Here is a 16970-nt window from a genome sequence, read left to right as displayed (position 1 = left end):
AAGAACCCTCTCCCCTCACATTATCATTGCTGCCTTCCACCTTGGAGGAAGAGCCAAGCCATTGCGGCTGGCAGCCATTGATAGCCCTCTCCTCCTACATCAATTTCTCTAATGCTCTTTTAAAGGGATGCGGGTGGCGCTGTGGGTTAAACCACAGAGCCTAGGACTTGCCAATCAGAAGGTTGGTGGTTCGAATCCCCATGATGGGGTGAGCTCCCGTTGCTCGGTCCCTGCTCCTGCCAACCTAGCAGCTCGAAAGCACACCATTGCAAGTAGAAACATAGGTACCGCTCCAGCGGGAAGGTAAATGGCGTTTCCATGCGCTGCTCTGGTTCGCCAGAAGCGGCTTAGTCCTGCTGGCCACATGACCCAGAAGCTGTACGCCGGCTCCCTCGGCCAATAAAGCGAGATGAGCGCCACAACCCCAGAGTCGTCCGCGACTGGACCTAATGGTCAGGGGTCCCTCTACCTGCCTCCTCACTGTCTTGAGAGCCAGTGTGGTGTAGTGGTTAAGAGCGGTAGTCTCATAATCTGGGGAACCGGGTTCGTGTCTCCGCTCCTCCACATGCAGCTGCTGGGTGACCTTGGGCCAGTCACACTTCTCTGAAGTCTCTCAGCCCCACTCATCTCACAGAGTGTTTGTTGTGGGGGAGGAAGGGAAAGGAGAATGTTAGCCACTTTGAGACTCCTTAGGGTAGTGATAAAGCGGGATATCAAATCCAAACTCTTCTTCTTCTTCTTCTTTGCTGAAACAGAGGCAGCGTAGTGCAATGGTTAGAGTGCCCGACTAAGACCTGGCAGAAACCAGCTTTCAGATCCCTGCTTGGCCATGAAGCTCAGTGCATGACCGATCACTCTCACTCTAACCTGCCTCACAGGGTTGTTGTGAAATGAGGAGGAGGGAGAGGACCCTTAAGCTCCTGGGAGAAAAAGGGGGGGCTATAAATGCCATAAATAAAGATAATTTTAAAAACACTTAGCCCTGGCTCCTTCCTCCGCCTCTCCCCTTTGCAGCCTCCCTCCTCCCCAGTCCATCCATCCATCCATAGAACTGGCTCATGTTTAATGCAAGGTTCTTTCTCTGGAGGCCGGTATTGATTTGCAAATGGACAGGGCAACCCCCCCTCGGCCGCCCCCTTGATTGGCAGTTCGCAGGCTTTGTTCCAGATGCCAAAGCGCGCGGAGTTGGGGGGCGGGGGCGAGGATGGAGAGTCTTCCTGCTGCTTCTCCAGCATCAGTCGCGGGCGAATTGCTGCGCCGCATCCGCGGCTCGCCGCTGCGGCTTGCAAACAGGGAGGCGGCAAACGCGTAGCCGGTGCGCGTTGTAAAACCGGCCACTGGAGAAAGCGGGCGAGCGATCCTGGAGGACGAGCGGGCCGTGGGTCGTCCGGGCGTGTTCCCCGAGCTGGTGGTCTTGCACGTGCGAATGCAACCTGCTTTTTGGATGCCAACCTTGTGTGTGTGAGAGAAGGAGAAGTTTGATCATAAATTAATTCCTCCCGAGTCCTCCTGGCTCTGGGCGTGAGGCGCGATCGCCCCAACAGACGCGTGTCGCCCACGCTGCACTCTTCTGCGCGCCGAACTTCTTTCAGACTGATCGTGCAGACTTGAAAGATTCAGTAAGGAAGGTTTGTTTGTTGCATTTGTTTATTGCGTTTATACCCCATCTTTCCCTCCATGAAACTCAAGGTGGCGTGCATGGTTTAACCGCCACAACAACCCTGTGAGGTGGTTGGGCTGAGAGTAGGTGATTGGCCCAAGGTCACGCAGTGAGCTTTATAGCCGAAGGCGTATTTGAACCCCGGTCTCTCCAGGTACTAGTCCGGCACTCTAACCACTACACCGCACTGTCCTCTCTCCTTAAGGTGACTTCCTTCCCCGGGCTTTCTCTACATGTGGGCGGCCTTTCTTAGGGGGTAGCTTGCTCCTGGCGTAGCTGCCCTATTCCCTACCCTGCGAATAGGTACTCTGCGCCCGACGATTCTCACATCAACGTTTCTCTGCCTGTGTATGTTTGTATGCATGGGCAGACTCGTGTCAGCATCTCCGCCTCCGCCCGGCAGTTCCGTGGCTTCCCTTCTCTCTCTGGTCAGCGTGGTACGCCACCTGAGTGTCCGTGTCCACATGCGTGTCTACACTCCGTGTCTTTACACGCAGATGTATTCCGCGTTGCGCGCTGTGCTACGGAAGACACTGCTTTTAAGACCGTGTGTCACGCGTGTGCAGTTCCCCCCCCCCGAGACATTTTGGCCAGGATCCTCGTGAACACTGACTTCGGAGGAGCGAGCGGCCTTACTTCCGAGTAAACAAGCAAAGCACCGGGCAGCGCGGGTTTGTGGATTCGGGGCGCGCGCAACCCGCTGCCTGGCGACTGGCGACTGGCGACCTCCCTGCAGGGCTGTGGCGCCTCCGCCGTCGCTACGCGCGCGCTCTTTGCGCGGTCGCGGTCCCTAACCTCCGCACGCTGTTTGGCCACGTTTCCTCGGCGCCCAAACCGCCCACTTCGCCAGCGCTTACTCCGAAGTAAGCTCGCCTTAACACGTCTTGCAAACCGGATCCTTCCCTTTGCGCGCTTCCTCGGGAGCAAGCCCCGTTTGCAGCCAGCCAGCCACCGGATCGCACCGGGTTGGCTGGCTTTCCCCTGCTCCGGATTGCCGCCACTTCACGCGCAAGTTCCGGAGGCGGGGAGGGGGAGATGATTTTGGAGGTGCCCACGGGGGGTGCGCGCAGTCTCCCCTCCCTCCCCCTCTCCTCCCCTCCCCCCTCGCTTCCTCGGCTGGTCACATGGGGGGTGGGGCGCGCGCGGGTGGGGGGGGAGTTTAAAAGAGCGTCTCCCTCGCTCCGCTTCTCTCTCGTTCTCGCTCTCTTCGCAGCCGGTGCAGGGAAACAGTGCCGCCGCCGCCGGGCGAACCGAAGCTCGCCAGGGGCACCGACCACGCCGGGCAGCCGAAGCCGCCGGGTAGCGCTGGCTTGCCGGGAGCCCCGCGGCGGAGGGGGGCGCAGGGCGCGCGCGGTGAGTGGGGCGCCCAGATTGGGCAGCGAGGTGTTGGGGGGATTTTTTGGGGGGGTGGGGGCTGGCGGAATATGAACACCGACCTCTTCGCGTCGTGTGCAATTGGGGGGGGAGTGTAAGAAATATATTTGCATCGGCTTGCATGCAATGCTAGATACATTATTTTTTGGAGAGCTTGCACATTGGTTCGTGCGTAAAGCTGGGTACTGTATTTGGGGATGCCTCCCTCCTGCTTGGTCGCCTCTCCTTCTCTTTCGCCCCCACCCCCCCCCGCGCTGCTTTCCTCTTGCTATGGAAACTTTTCTTCCCGGCGCGCGGAGGGGCTCCCCACCCCCGGCTCCCCCTCTTTTGGCGCGGACCCCGAAAAAAGGACGTTCAGAAGGGAGCGAAGCGAGAGGGGGGGTCGCTCCTTCGCGGCCCTGTAGAGGGAGGAGGTGTGTTGGGAGCGCGCCTCCAGGGCTTAGATGTGGGGGAAAGAGAGATGCCCCCCCCCCACTTTGCTCCGGCCAGACAGCTGAGCGGGGCTTCTCTTCTCTCTTTCCTCTCCCCTCTCCCCCCACCCCCAAGCACGGGAGCTCTTAGCCGGCGCCGATTGATCGAGCCGGAGCGGAAATGCTCCTCCTTCGGCTTTTTCTCTCCCCCCCCCCCACGCCCGCTTTTCCTCTTTCTTCCTCCCTTCTCGGATCCTGCTTTCTCTCCCCCCCACCCGGTTTTCACCCCGGCGACTCTGGAGAGAGCAGCAGCTGAGCTGGGCGCGCCTCGGAGCCGCGAGCGGGCAGCTTATTGTGCGTCCTGGGGTGCGTGGGGGTCCCTGCCTTTGAAATCGGAGTGGTGGTGGAGGGGAGGGGGGAGGCATCTGCTCTAGGGTCTGGACGGGGGGGCAGCAACAGGTTCGTGTCCTGCCCGCCCCCGCCCCAATTGTTGCCTTCAATCTCGTGGGCTGCTTGGTATTTTGCAACTTCTGAGCTGCGAAGCGTCGCGGGTGGGGGGGTTTTGAGCGACCCTGAATTTCTCGGAAAAGGATGCAGTTCAGCACCCGGAAAGGAGTAGCTGTGAAAGAGCGTTCTTTTAAAAGCCATCCTCTCCCGGCCCCGGCCCCCCCATATTTTTTTAACTCTGTGGGGCATGGAGTGCTTTTATGGGGCTAATGGCATTGAGCGCAGGGAAATCTTAAAAGTGGGGATAAGGCTGCCTGTCTTCTTGCACCCCCCCATCAATTACATGGATCTTTCCCCCCAACTCCTAGAAACCACCCCTCCCTTGGTGATGATTGTAAGAAAATAATTACACAAGTGTCTGGCACCCTCACTTAAAAACAAAAGTTACAGTATATGGAAAGAAAAACCTGGTTTCCATACTAGGTGCCCTCAATCCATTAAAAAGTCGATGTATTTGCCCTCCCCATCCTCCACTTACAAGCCCTGAAGTCTCCATTTCTGCAAACACTCTGGGTAAAATTTGCAAATTCCTTGCTTGTTTGTGCAGCTTAGTTTTTCTCCATCTCTCGGTCCCTGTTCCCCCAAAAGAGATTCTTCAATAAGGACATAAACGTATTTTTTGGGGGGGGGGGATGTCTTGCTAAGCAAGCCCCTCTCCATAGATATTGGGAGGGATGGGGCCAAATGCAGGGCCAGATGTTAGGAAGAGGGGGTAGCCATATGGAATCCCTCAGCATGTCAAAAGTGTGCCCCCCATATCTTGTATCCTCCCCTCCATGGGATTTTGCAAGTGCCAAACACTGGGGTGCACCAAGGAGCCTTGAGATCTCTGCATGCACGAGTTTAACCTGCTCCTTTTCCCTCTGTCATGAGTTTTTTTTAAATCCTGCATGGTCTTTCTCGTATTGGGAGGTTGTGCTGCTGCTTGTCCAATGGCGCCTTTTGCATCTGAGCCGTTGTTCCGTAGGGTGACTGGGCCCTGCTTTCTCCTGGTTGCCCTCTGGGGCAAACCTGGAGTTTGGAGACAGGGGTGTGTGTGTATGTGTGTGTGTGAATCCGTTGAAATCTGGCATCCTGATGTTCCAGTGAGTTGCCTTGAAACCCGGTGGTGGTTCCTTTTTGCAGCAACTTTTGGGGAGCAGAAGCAGTTGTGCATACGGACGGCAGTTGTGCATACGGAACTGGATTTCATCTGCCTGCCTCTCTCCAAACTCTCTTGAAACTGCACTCTCCTCCAACTTGCCAGGGTGTGTGGGAGAGAATCTGAGCCTCACTGCAAAGGAGGCTGCCTTCTGATGGGAATTATTTCGACTGCTTTTGATGTTGTACAGTATTGTTGTAGTCAGCCCGGGCCAGGGATCTTAGGGCGAAGGGGCCAGGGCCAAGAAATCCAATAGATAGATAAATGCATTTGTAAGTGATGTGCAGAGATTTAGGGATTTGGTTGACCTCTGGTCGACCACCATGTCTTCTTGTTGCTGCTCTGATATTTCCTTCTCCTTTCCTGCAAAAATGTTCGGGGATACCTTGCCTTGTGCCACAGTTTTCTCCCTGTGCCGCTGCTCCCAGCTTCACTGTTACATCTCCAGTTTGCTCCTCTTGCCGTTGTGTTCGCAAGTGCATTTCTCTACAGTCCCTGCTCCAGTGTTTCTGCCAGCGGCTGTGTGATTTGTGTGTTGCATGCTCGAGGTCTGTGAAAGAGAGAACTGGACAGGGAATGATTTGTCTGAAGAGCAGCAGCCTTATAAATTGTAATGGCTGCTGTTTTTTGTTTTTGTTTTTAAAAAGCCTGAGATATTGCTACTTGCATTGAAATGAGGGCTCATCGGGGTTCAGTTTTCAATGTGCTTGCTTGCTAACTTTGTGAGGAACTACTGGGTACCTGTTTTTCCTCATGGTCTTGGCTGGCTGGTTCTAGAGGGTTAACTTCCCAAGGAGAAATACGCTGGATAACTCTGGATCTGCCTTCTCCAAGCGGAAAGCTTTTGCCAGCCTAATACAGTCAGCCGTGGCAAAGTTTCGGAAGGAGCTGTAGTCCATCCAGTAAGACTTCTTGCGCTAGAAAATTGGTTAATGCAATGGCTTCTTGAATCTCAAATATTTTTGGAGTTTGCGTGTGGATTCCTTGCTGGGCATGGTTTTCCCCCAGCGGTTTGTGCCCATCCTTAATAGCAGGGTGTTGACCATAAGCCATGAAAGGACACTGCTAGCTCTGCCAACGTTTTGCAGCCAGGATGCCTGGGCCACACACAAGCCCTTGCGGCTCTCTCCTGTGCTTCACAGTTGACAACGAGTGTCACGAAGACCTGGCGGGCTGTATCTTCAAATGCATCTCCCTGGGCGATTATTTTCTCAACTGTAGGAACTGCCTTTGTAACAGCAAGAGCCGTTCGTGTGTTGGGTGCTGCGAGCCTCACTTTGAGTTGCTTTCAGCACATCCTGCTGTTCATAATGTTGCAAAAACTGTCCCCGAGATGTTGAGCCATATGCTGTTCCTGGAAAGTCTTTTCTTTTCAAGGGTGGCCTGGCGACCTCAGAGGTGGCACCCGATAATCCCTCGCCATGCTTGCTCTCTCCCACTTTCCTCAAAGAGAAAGAGAGAGTTGGTTGCAACAACCGTGCTTCCTAAGGAGTCTTGACAGCACGATGGCAGTGTAGCGTGTTGAAAAACCAAAAGATGAATTGACTGAAATGTGTGGGGTTTTTTTTCCTTTTTGATGTAGCGTATTTGGAGAGGGTGTGTGTGTGTTCACAGTTGCATCTGCTTCTTTCGGTGGATTTTCCCTTCCTGAGCCTTTGAGTAGCAAGGAACTCCCCCAAATCCCAGAATTTTCAAAGGCTGGCATGTGCTCCCTGTGCATGGTAAAGAACCATGTTGGCTAATAAAAAGCATTCCAGAATATCCTGCTTGTCTGGGGCAGATGGCAGAAGCCCCACTCAGATGAAGCGGTTTCTCATTCTTTCTCTGCCATGGGGGAATGACTCTTACAACTTAGGAGAAACAGGAACCCTGTGACCAACCCAGGGCTTTGCATATTGAGGGGAACTTGTTCCCGGATCCTTCATTTGAAAACAAATGCTCAGGACTTGATGAGTAATCGGCTGGTGTGTACAGACACCTAAGCCCTTGTAGTTGAATTTTGCTTGGGAAGCCTCATAAATGTTTTCAGTGTGTGCGAGAGAGAAAGAGTATTGCTTGTTTGGAAGCCGATCTTTAATTTGTGTTGCTTAGCTTGAAACTGCTGAGAAAAAAACAGTTGCATTTGCTGCTTATGTTTTCCTTTTGTAATACAAAGTCAGTTTAAATCTCAGGCTGAGATGGCATGTAATGAGATAGTCATCTGCTACTCTACAAGAGAGAGAGCTTGTGACCAGCTGCAAGGGCATGATCCGCTAGGAATATTGCCAAAGTGAGGCCTGCTGAAACAGAGTTTTGCTCATGCACAACTCCCATTCAAGGCTTAAATTTTTATCCCCCATTTTTGTTGTCCAGCAACTAACGTTTGCAAGGGGCCTTTCTTGGGCTGGAGACATTCCAGCAGATGGTGCCTTGAGACGATGTGTTGACCATCAAAATGTGACTGTCTTTTCTTAAAATGGTGTGTACTGTTAAAAGTTTTCTCATGCAGTATTAAATTTAGTTTGCGTATCAGTTTTTATGTTAGTGTTGTTTTTGTATTCAGTTTTGGAAAAGTTACATTAAAAAAAGTTTTTAAAACACTGGGTTTGTTTGTTTTTAAGCAAATCTAACTGGGGTGCACAGTCCTCTGGGCAGTTCTCTTGCACAATTCCCATTTGCAACAGATGGGAGCGATCCCTGTTTTTTGTGTGTCCCAGAGTCTTCATTTCATGGGTGGTTCCTCCTGTGCTTTGTGAAAGGAGCTGCTTCATAGGTACGTCTCTCGCTGGAACAGTTTCCCCCATGTGCTTAAATGAGAGTGGAAAAGCTTGACGCTTGCAGAGTTTTGCATTCCCTGTGGAGCCCCTGGAGCATGGCCCCAAATAGACAACAAATAAGTCACTCAAGGAACATTTAAACGTAAATTATCGCTCATGAATAAAACAAAATTTGAGCAATTAAGGAGTCCCAGAATGTTGTGTACTGATCACATGAATTTTGAATTAACGGAGAAGCGAGTTGCTGCTACAGTGCTCCATTAATAACGTCGAAAATGTTGGCAGGCTTTGTTTTAAACAACCCTGTGAGGTAGGTCAGTGCCCCTTTTGCAGAAGGGGAAATTTGAGGGTTTTCTAGTAATGTGAGTCCACGACGCAGGCAGGACACAAATACAGACCGAAGGGCAATGGGTTTGGCGTTTGTCCCAGTTCAAGTATTTGTAGGAAACTGGTTACATCAGTGCAGCTTCTGGCCTGGAGGAAGAACACCTGCTTTGAATGCAGAAGGTCCCAGTATCCTGGGCAGCTTCTACAGCTAAGAGTCTTTGGTAGCTGGTGATGGGAAAGACCTGCAGAACAGTTGACTTTGCAGAACAACTGTTAGCCACAAGGACCTCCCCATGATACGTGGTCCCAGGGGCTTGGCCAGTCTGTAGAAAATTGTGTCAGACAGGAATATCCTTATTTCACCTATTTAAAGAGCAACTGCTAAGAAGCAACATGGTTCCCTCATCCCATCTGATTCCCAAGTGGGTTGCAATTGCCTCAGCTACATGCGTGACTCTCGATATGAACCCTGGGATGGGGGTTAAGAAGTTGGACATGTCAATTTCCCCTTCACCTGTATCTCTGCAAAAGTTGCTTGTGTAGGAGAGAGTAACCTTTGCATGACTCGCATTGCAGTCACCGTGGCATCTGAGTCACTGACCACCTGACATCAGTTGCCCAGGGACTTCGCTTTGAAGGGAACGTGGGTGCTGGGGAGTCTTGTGGAAATAACTTGTGAAGAAGCCGTGGTGAATGTTATCGGTTATCCTGCTTTACGCACCGGTTGCTGGTGTGTGTTGAATTTGTACTGGTTTCTGGTGGTGCTTGCTTGACAGGGATAACAGCTGTTTTGGCTGGGTAGACTCCATCTTCTCTGCGTTGTGTAGTTTTGCTAACATGTCCAGATTTTTCTCCATTTTGTGGGTGTCAGCTAACGCAAGCGTACAGGTGAGAAAGTGTGTTCTGGCCAGCAAAAGACGTTCCCAGCAAGGCATCTCTCAAGGCTTCCTGGACCTCTGAGGACTGAGAGAGTGTTTGAGCCCTTCTGATTTTCATGGGTTTTGATGGAGAGCCTCAGAAAATCCACCTTCCCTTTATTCTTTCTTTCATTCCAGTCTCCTTCCTTATTTGATCATTTAGTTAAAGCAAGTCTTAAAAGATCTGGGGATCCTGAGGTCAGGGTCCTGGGAGGCAGGAAAGGCATTTGAAACCCCCACCTCAGTTTTAGGAGAAAGTTTAACAGAGAATTTTTATTTCTGTAACAGAAGTTCTTTTATCGTACTGTTCTATTTCAAACAATTCTTTAAAAAGTACCAGAATGCAACTAGGAAACCACTCAAGCACTGAATGACTGACTTGGAAGAATGTATTGCTGGGTTTCTTCGCTAGCCCTTCAGGTTTGTTTATGAAACAGTATTTTTATAAAAGTGTAACTTGTTTGCTGGATAAAAAGTATCCTATTTTTAGCTGCAATTCCTGCATTGCAGAGGGTTGGACTAGAGGACCCTAGGGTTCCCTTCCAACCTTACTACAGTGGTACGTTGGTCCTCAAACGTAATCCGTTCCGGAAGTCCATTCCAAAACCAAAGCGTTCCAAAACCAAGGGGGGCTTCCCCATAGAAAGTAATGCAAAATGGATTAATCCGTTCCAGACTTTTTAAAACAACCCCTAATACAGCAATGTAACATGAATTTTACTATCTAACGAGACCATTGATCCATAAAATGAAAGCAATAAACCATGTACTGCAGTCATACAATCAGCCAATCAATCGGTAGCTGAACCGGGCTCCACACAGTCACAAAAACAAAACAAAAAGAGCCACAAAAATAAAAATAGCAAAAACAGACAGACTTTAGCGTAACATGCAAAACAGAAGTGTGACACTCAAATCGGAAGTGCAACACTCAAAACGGAGCATGTACGGCTTCCGAAAAGTGTTCACAAACTGGAACACTTACTTCTGGGTTTGCAGTGTTTGGTTTCCAAGTTGTTTGAGTACCAAGGTACCACTGTATTCTCTGGTTTGCCCACAGTGGCAGGCTGATGCCAAGCGCCCACTCTTTGACTGGCACAAGCTGCCTGGTGCTTGGGGACGAGGCCATTTTCTCCGCTTGCTGGGTCTTTGGATATTTTCTTTTGTGGTCTGTGGGCATGCAGATCTTTGGGTGGTGGGACATGGCACCTCTTGGCACTAACGTGGAGCCCAGCCTTGCCATTTGCATGCCTGCCAGTGTTCACTGTTTGTGTGCGCTGTTCACCGCATCGTACTTGACAATCTGCAGGTTGCAGAGAGGCAATCCCACCTCTGTGGAAGACAGAACTGTGCTGAGTGCTGCCTTCTTCCTCTTCCCTTCTGACCTGTGCGAGAGAGTTGGAACTGTAGAAATGTTGGAGTGCTTTTGCAGTCTCCGGATTTGCATTATTGCCCTGGTACAAACTCCTTCTGTAACCAGTCCTGGTGGCTCTCTGTGGCTTGTGCTCTTGTGCAAAAAAATGTGGGGAGAGAACATAATCAGCACAGTGGCTTCCGAATTTTGGAAGCTAAGCCTTTTATAGGGCTTGGCAGCTCCTCTTCACCCGCCCCCTCCAGCTTCCTGGCTCCTATGTTCAGTAGATGTGTTTTGGTTCAGGCAACCCAGCTCCAACAGGAGGCCTTCATTTGAGAAGCAAGGCTGTAATTCTGTATGCTGCCGGTAGGCGGCAGAAGGCTTGCTGGAATTATTTGGGAAGATTTGTATGTGCATTTGTGCTTGGAGGTGGGTGGGAGGCTCTCTTATTTTCTGCTGCTGTTGGGAAGAAAATGTGCATCAGGACTCAGGTCCTACAAGCAGGAAACTTTGGCGCTGGCCAAGTGAGATTTTTGAGGCAGGAGAGAGAATCTCCTCCTAGAGTTGATGTTATAGGAATTCTAAGGTCTTATATATCCATAAAATAAATGTTCATAAATGTACAAGGCAAACATGTACATAAGTCTGTAAGCCACGTTTCTGAAATAGTACAGGAGAACAATCCTGAAGCCATTTTGACTCTCCCAAATGGACCTCAGATATTTCTCTGCAAGGAGGAAGGAAAAGGGGGAAAGCTTTCCAATGGTCTTTGGACAATAGGGGCTGCTTACATCTCCCTGTAAATACAGCCTGGCAAGTAGCTGTTATGCTGAGCACACACTCAATATGTGTAAGAGATTCATGAACTAAGGATTTACCATCTCTAAGGAATGGCCAGGCTACCCAGAAAAGACAATCAGATAAGGCATTATCAGGTATCCTGGCAGACAGGAGAGAAGCAACACTCTCAAATTTCTGCTGGGGAGCACCTCTTTCTGTGATGTATGTATGATATTTTTTGGGGGGTCTTGAGCTATAGGGGAGGCAATTTCAAAAGTCTATATAAGAGCTTGCACACCTTTGTTCTGGGTTCCTCTCCTCTCTCTCCCTGTGTGTGGGGAGTGGGGACCCTGTTGCAAGAGTTTAATAAAGATCATTCTTACTAGCTGCTTTGCTTCTCAATATTCTCTGGTTGGCCTCTGTTATTGTCTCCTACCGATAGAGAACCTACATAAGGACTCTATACTGGCTCTTGGAAAGCAGCAGTTTTTTCTTATACCATTGATTTTGCAGAGAGTCTCATGAACCCAGGACTTTGTGCATCTTAAAGTTGTGGAGCAGAGAGATTGTATGGAGCCACACGGTGTTTGCACAGGTCTGCAGTGACACTTCCATGCCTTGACTTGTAAGGGAAGCCCTGCAAGTTCAACGGCTGCTAATGCAACAAACATGAATGGGAAAAATCTTACTTTTAACTGTCAGATTCTTTCCCAGCTTTTTTTCAAAAAGACCTGGAAGTGGAAAAGATCAGTCCTTTTTTCCTTTAAAGGTCTACTCTTGTTTCCTGCAGAACTTTTCTTACTCAAACGTATTTATATCCCACCCTTCTAATGTGAAAGTGTTGCTTAGGGTGGCTTGCCGCATTTAAAAATAGCTATTTCACAAAAATAAAAATATAAAACAATTAAGGGAGGCTGGATCCAGCTGTTAAAACCAATCAGGAGACGACTGTATCTCTCCTGCCCAGTGAATGCCTGTCAGAATAAAACTGCCTTGACGTGCTGATGAAAGACATCAGAGCCCAAGGGGCAGCCAGACTTCGCGGGGCAAGACATTAGCTAGTCTTCCAAGGAGTTATTTTCAAAAAAAGGAGAGAGATAATTTAATTGCTTAATTAGACTAATTGCCCTTGAACTCCATGCAATGCACTGAATCTTTGGGGGCAGCTGGAGAGGGGCTTCAGGGCGTTTTCAAGCAGCCTTGTCTTCCCCTTGTCTAATGATTGGCATTTAAGAAGAAGAACCCTCTGGACCAGAACAATGGCCCATCTAGTCCAGCTTCCTCTTCTCTCAGAGGCTGACCAGGTGCCAGGGGGTAAACAAGTGAGCAGGATTCGAACACAAGAGCAACAATCCCCATTCCCGTGGTTTCCAACAACTGGTATTCAGAGGGATTGCTGTGGAGGCAGAGCAGAGCCATTGTGGCTAGGAGCCATCAGTAGTCCTTTCCTCCTGAATTGTTCCAGTTCTCTTCTAAAGCTCTACAGGTTGGTGGCCATGACTTCCTCCTGTGGCTTTTGTGAACTATGAAGGACTTTCTTTTATCTATCCTGTATCTTCCAACCTTCAACTTTATGGGGTGTCTCCTTCCTCCATGCCATGCATAGTTTTATGAACTTCCATACACCACCTCTTCTCTAAGCTAAAAAGTCCAGATGGTGGAAATGTCAGGTGCCATCCTTGTGCCCAGGCACTTGGTCTCAGGTGGTCAAGCCAAGTGCAATAATAATAATAATAATAATAATAATAATAATAATAATAATATTTATTTCCCACCCATCTGGCTGGGTTTCCCCAGCCACTCTGGGCGGCTTCCAACAGAATATTAAAATACAATAGTCTGTTAAACATTAAAAGCTTCCCTAAACAGGGCTGCCTTCAGATGTCTTCTAAAAGTCTGGTGGTTGTTTTTCTCTTTGACATCTGGTGGGAGGGAGTTCCACAAGGTGGGCACCACCACCAAGAAGGCCCTCTGCCTGGTTCCTTGTAACTTGGCTTCTCACAATGAGGGAACTGCCCAAAGGCCTTCGGCATTGGCAAAATGCACCTGGCTAATTTCAAGAACGGACAATGGCCATCTATCGCAATCCCTGCAGTGTAGGAATCACAACAAAGTCATTCCTGACAGATGGCCATTCAACGTCTGTTTGCAGACCCCCAGTGAAGGAGAGCCCACCACCTTCTGAGGGAGTCCACTCCGCTGTCAAAGAACTCTTAACCGCCAGTCAGTTTTTTCCTGTCGTTTTGTCAGAATCTCCTTTCTTGTCATTTGAAATCATTGCTTCAGGTCCTCCGCTCTGGAGCTGTGGAAAGCAAGCTTGTGCACGGTAAAAGGTAAAGGTAAAGGGACCCCTGACCATTAGGTCCAGTCGTGGCTGACTCTGGGGTTGCGGCGCTCATCTCGCTTTATTGGCCGAGGGAGCCGGCGTTCAGCTTCCGGGTCATGTGGCCAGCATGACTAAGCCACTTCTGGCGAACCAGAGCAGCACACGGAAACACCGTTTACCTTCCCGCCAGAGAGGTACCTATTTATCTACTTGCACTTTGACGTGCTTTCGAACTGCTAGGTTGGTAGGAGCTGGGACTGAGCAACGGGAGCTCACCCCGTTGCAGGGATTCGAACCGCCGACCTTCTGATCTGCAAGCCCTAGGCTCCGTGGTTTAACCAACAGTGTGGCAGCCGTGTTCAAAGCCTCTGTTTTCTCATATCCAGGCTAAACATACCCAAGTATGAAGCAGCCTCTCCCCTATCTCTGCCCTCCAAGTCCCAGAACTTTCCATGTGCTCTTGCACACCTCCCATTCACTTCAGTGGAGCGTGCGTATGACAAGAACAGCTACATGCTGGAATGTGCCCTGAAACTGTTTCTTTCTGCCTATATCACCCTGTTACTGTCTCCGAATGCGCCTGTATTCTGGGAGGATGTGGACACCCGCTGTGTATTAGTATTCTCCCTGCTCCCTCTTCCTGCTCTTCCCATTGTTTCCAGGAAGAGAGAGCTGGAGACAGATGGGGAGAGAAACACTGTGTTTAAATAACAGTTTGGGGTCAGTTTCAATATTTATTTTTTGTGAGTTTGGATGCCGGCTAGCGTCTCTTTTTATTTGTTAATATTGTTCCCTCTCTTCTTCTCCTCCTCCCCTTTTTTCCTCTGGCTGCTTGTTTGGTTACACTTCCTTTTATTGGCAGAGCCTGCGGCCCGTCCTTGTATCGCGTTCGGCGAGAGCAGATGTTGGGGTTTTCCCCCAGCTGCATTTCTGAATTAGTTTGGCTTTCAAATATTGTGCATTCTGAGGCATTGGGTCCTTTGCAAACTCTAGCTACTGCACCCCCTCCCTACCTGGACAGGTAATAATAATAATAATACTACCGGTAATTATTATTATTATTATTTATTTATATCCCGCCCTCCCCAGCCAAAGCCGGGCTCAGAGTGGCTAACAACAATAAAGGTAACACAACATTCTAAAATCAATTCATTTTAAAATTCAGAATCAAATTAATGGCAACCATTGGGCTAGAGTTCTATGGGGATTACCAAAGGAGGGGGTCAGACTGTGCCCTGGCCAAAGGCCTGGTGGAGCAGCTCTGTCTTGCAGGCCCTGCGGAAAGATGTCAAGTCCCGCAGGGCCCTAGTCTCTTGTGACAGAGTGTTCCACCAAGTCGGGGCCAGTGCTGAAAAGGCCCTGCCTTAGTTGAGACCAATCTAACCACCTTGAGGCTGGGGACCTTCAAGATGTTTTTATTTGAAGACCGTAAGTTTCTCTGTGGCGACATACCAGGAGAGGCGGTCCTGTAGGTACCAGGGTCCTAGGCCGTATAGGGCTTTAAAGGTTAAAACCAGCACCTTGAACCTGATCCTGTACTCCAGAAGAGCTTATTTGTTGCATTTATACCCCATTTTTTCTCCCAAGGAGCACATGGTTCACCCCCTCCTCAGTTAATCCCTGCAACGACCCTGCGAGGGAGGTGAAGAGGCTGCGACTGACGCACCCTGTGAGCTTCGTGAAGGAGTAGGGATTTGTACCCTGGTCTCTCACAGGTCTTAGTCCGACACTCTCGCCACTACACCCCACTGGCTTCCCGGAGTTCTTCTGTCATGGGGCAGCAATATACAGTCGTACTTTTGGAAGTCGAATGGAATCTGTTCTGGAAGCCTATTGTGCTAGTCCCGTGGGTTACCCGAGAGGCGAGGTCCAAGTCCGGTCCATGGTCAAAGGTGCAACGTGGAGGCTGTCCGTAGTAGCTGAATCTGGGTGCAGGGCAGGGAGTCGGGTGAAGTCAGGAACAGGCTTGCAAGCAGGGAGCCAGGGCGGGTCAGGAGCTCAGGCAGGAAAGCAGGACAGGGTTCAGGCAGGAACTGGCAACCAACAAAGTTGCTCCCACAACTTGGGAATGGGGCTGGCCGGCTTTTATCTGCCCCGAGGCATAGGGTGCCCCGATCCTCAGGTGACTCACCTCTCCTGGCCTGGAGGGGAGAACTCCTCCTGCGGGAACTTAGTTCCCTCCACTTCTCTGCCCTGAGCCTCTGCAGCTCAGGAGAGGCTGGAGGGTTAACGGACCCAGAGGCAACCTCAGCTTCCTCTGACGGGGCTGAGAGTGGAGCCCCTGCAGGCAATGGGGCCTCCATCACCTCAGGAGCCAGAGCAGACTCAGCTGGTGTCTGCACCTGAGGATCCGGCACAGGTGAGGACCCTTCAGGCTCAGGCCCCAGCCACGGCTCAGCTGGTTCTGGAGGCGGGGACTCCTGTGCAGGCTGGGATTTCTCATGTTCAGCATCCGAGTCTGAATCCAAAGCCATCACACCTATTCAACTTCCAAAACGTTCAGAAACCAGAGCGTGGCTTCTGATTGGCTGCAGAAAGCTCCTGTGGCCAATCGGAAGCCCCACTAGACATTCGGCTTCCAAAAATAGTTCATAAACTGGAACAGTCACTTCCAGATTTGTGGCGTTTGGGAGCCAAAACGTCTGTTCAAAAGCTGTTCAAAAACCAAGGTGCAACTGTAAATAAGTAGGTAAATAAATAGGGGCAAAGCAAAATGTCAGTAAGAGAAGGATCTGAAATATTTTCCTTGAAGCTTGAATTTGCTTTATTCCATATTGTTTTATATTTGATTTTTTAATGTCTTGTAAAGCGCTTTGATATGTTTTTTTAAAAAATATAAAGTGGTATAGAAATGAAGTGAAATGAATACTAATAATAAAAATTCTCACTGTAAAACAAAAGTGCCTAGGCATTCTGTTGTGGCGACTGTGACCTGGGTTCAAGGTGCCATTTGGAGATTATCTTAGATACCTGCGTTTCTCACACTGGTCCCTAAGACAAGTGTGGCACTGGGGCAGTGATTTGAATTTTCTGGAGAAAAACCCAGTAAATTTTCTATTGCCTTAAACAGAGGGAAGCTTGATTTACCATTTATGTATGTTCAACAGGCTTTATAGTTTTATTGGCCAAGCATGTGCCATGTTAATTTTACATATTTTATAATTATCTCCAGAAAAATTCCAGTAACCAAAAGACTGTTTTGGGGGGCAGGGGGTGATGAAGTGTCCTTAGTGTGGCTTAAATGATCCATATTCAAGCAAATTCGGAGCTTTCCCTCGAAATTTATCTTTATTGGAATACTTGTAGATATTTACAAGCTGTGATAGCGCAACAGCATGCATTTTCCTTGCTGTGTTTAGGTTTTAAGAAGAACGAAGGAATGAAGGACGGCTTTAACATACTAATTTTAACACGGCTG

The 16970-nt window shown here is 49.6% G+C and overlaps 1 protein-coding gene across 3 annotated transcripts in view; it reads left to right on the top strand.

Moving 5' to 3' along the window:
- The first annotated feature begins 1266 nt into the window (after positions 1 to 1266).
- The window catches only part of CNTFR (ciliary neurotrophic factor receptor), a 452372-nt gene continuing 436668 nt past the window's right edge, over positions 1267 to 16970 (top strand). The window contains exon 1 of one of the 3 annotated variants that reach the window (XM_053408065.1): positions 1267 to 1619. The gene's annotated coding sequence lies outside the window, so the exon portion shown is untranslated. Of the gene's footprint in view, positions 1629 to 2848; positions 3014 to 16970 lie in introns of those variants that run through there. The other 2 variants (XM_053408064.1, XM_053408063.1) reach the window with 2 other exon arrangements.

This window comes from Podarcis raffonei, chromosome 11 (genome assembly GCF_027172205.1).
Source record: "Podarcis raffonei isolate rPodRaf1 chromosome 11, rPodRaf1.pri, whole genome shotgun sequence".
Classification (NCBI taxonomy): Eukaryota; Metazoa; Chordata; class Lepidosauria; order Squamata; family Lacertidae; genus Podarcis; species Podarcis raffonei.
The sequence above is the reverse complement of the archived record's forward strand: the minus strand, read 5'-3'. Positions and strand labels throughout refer to the sequence as shown.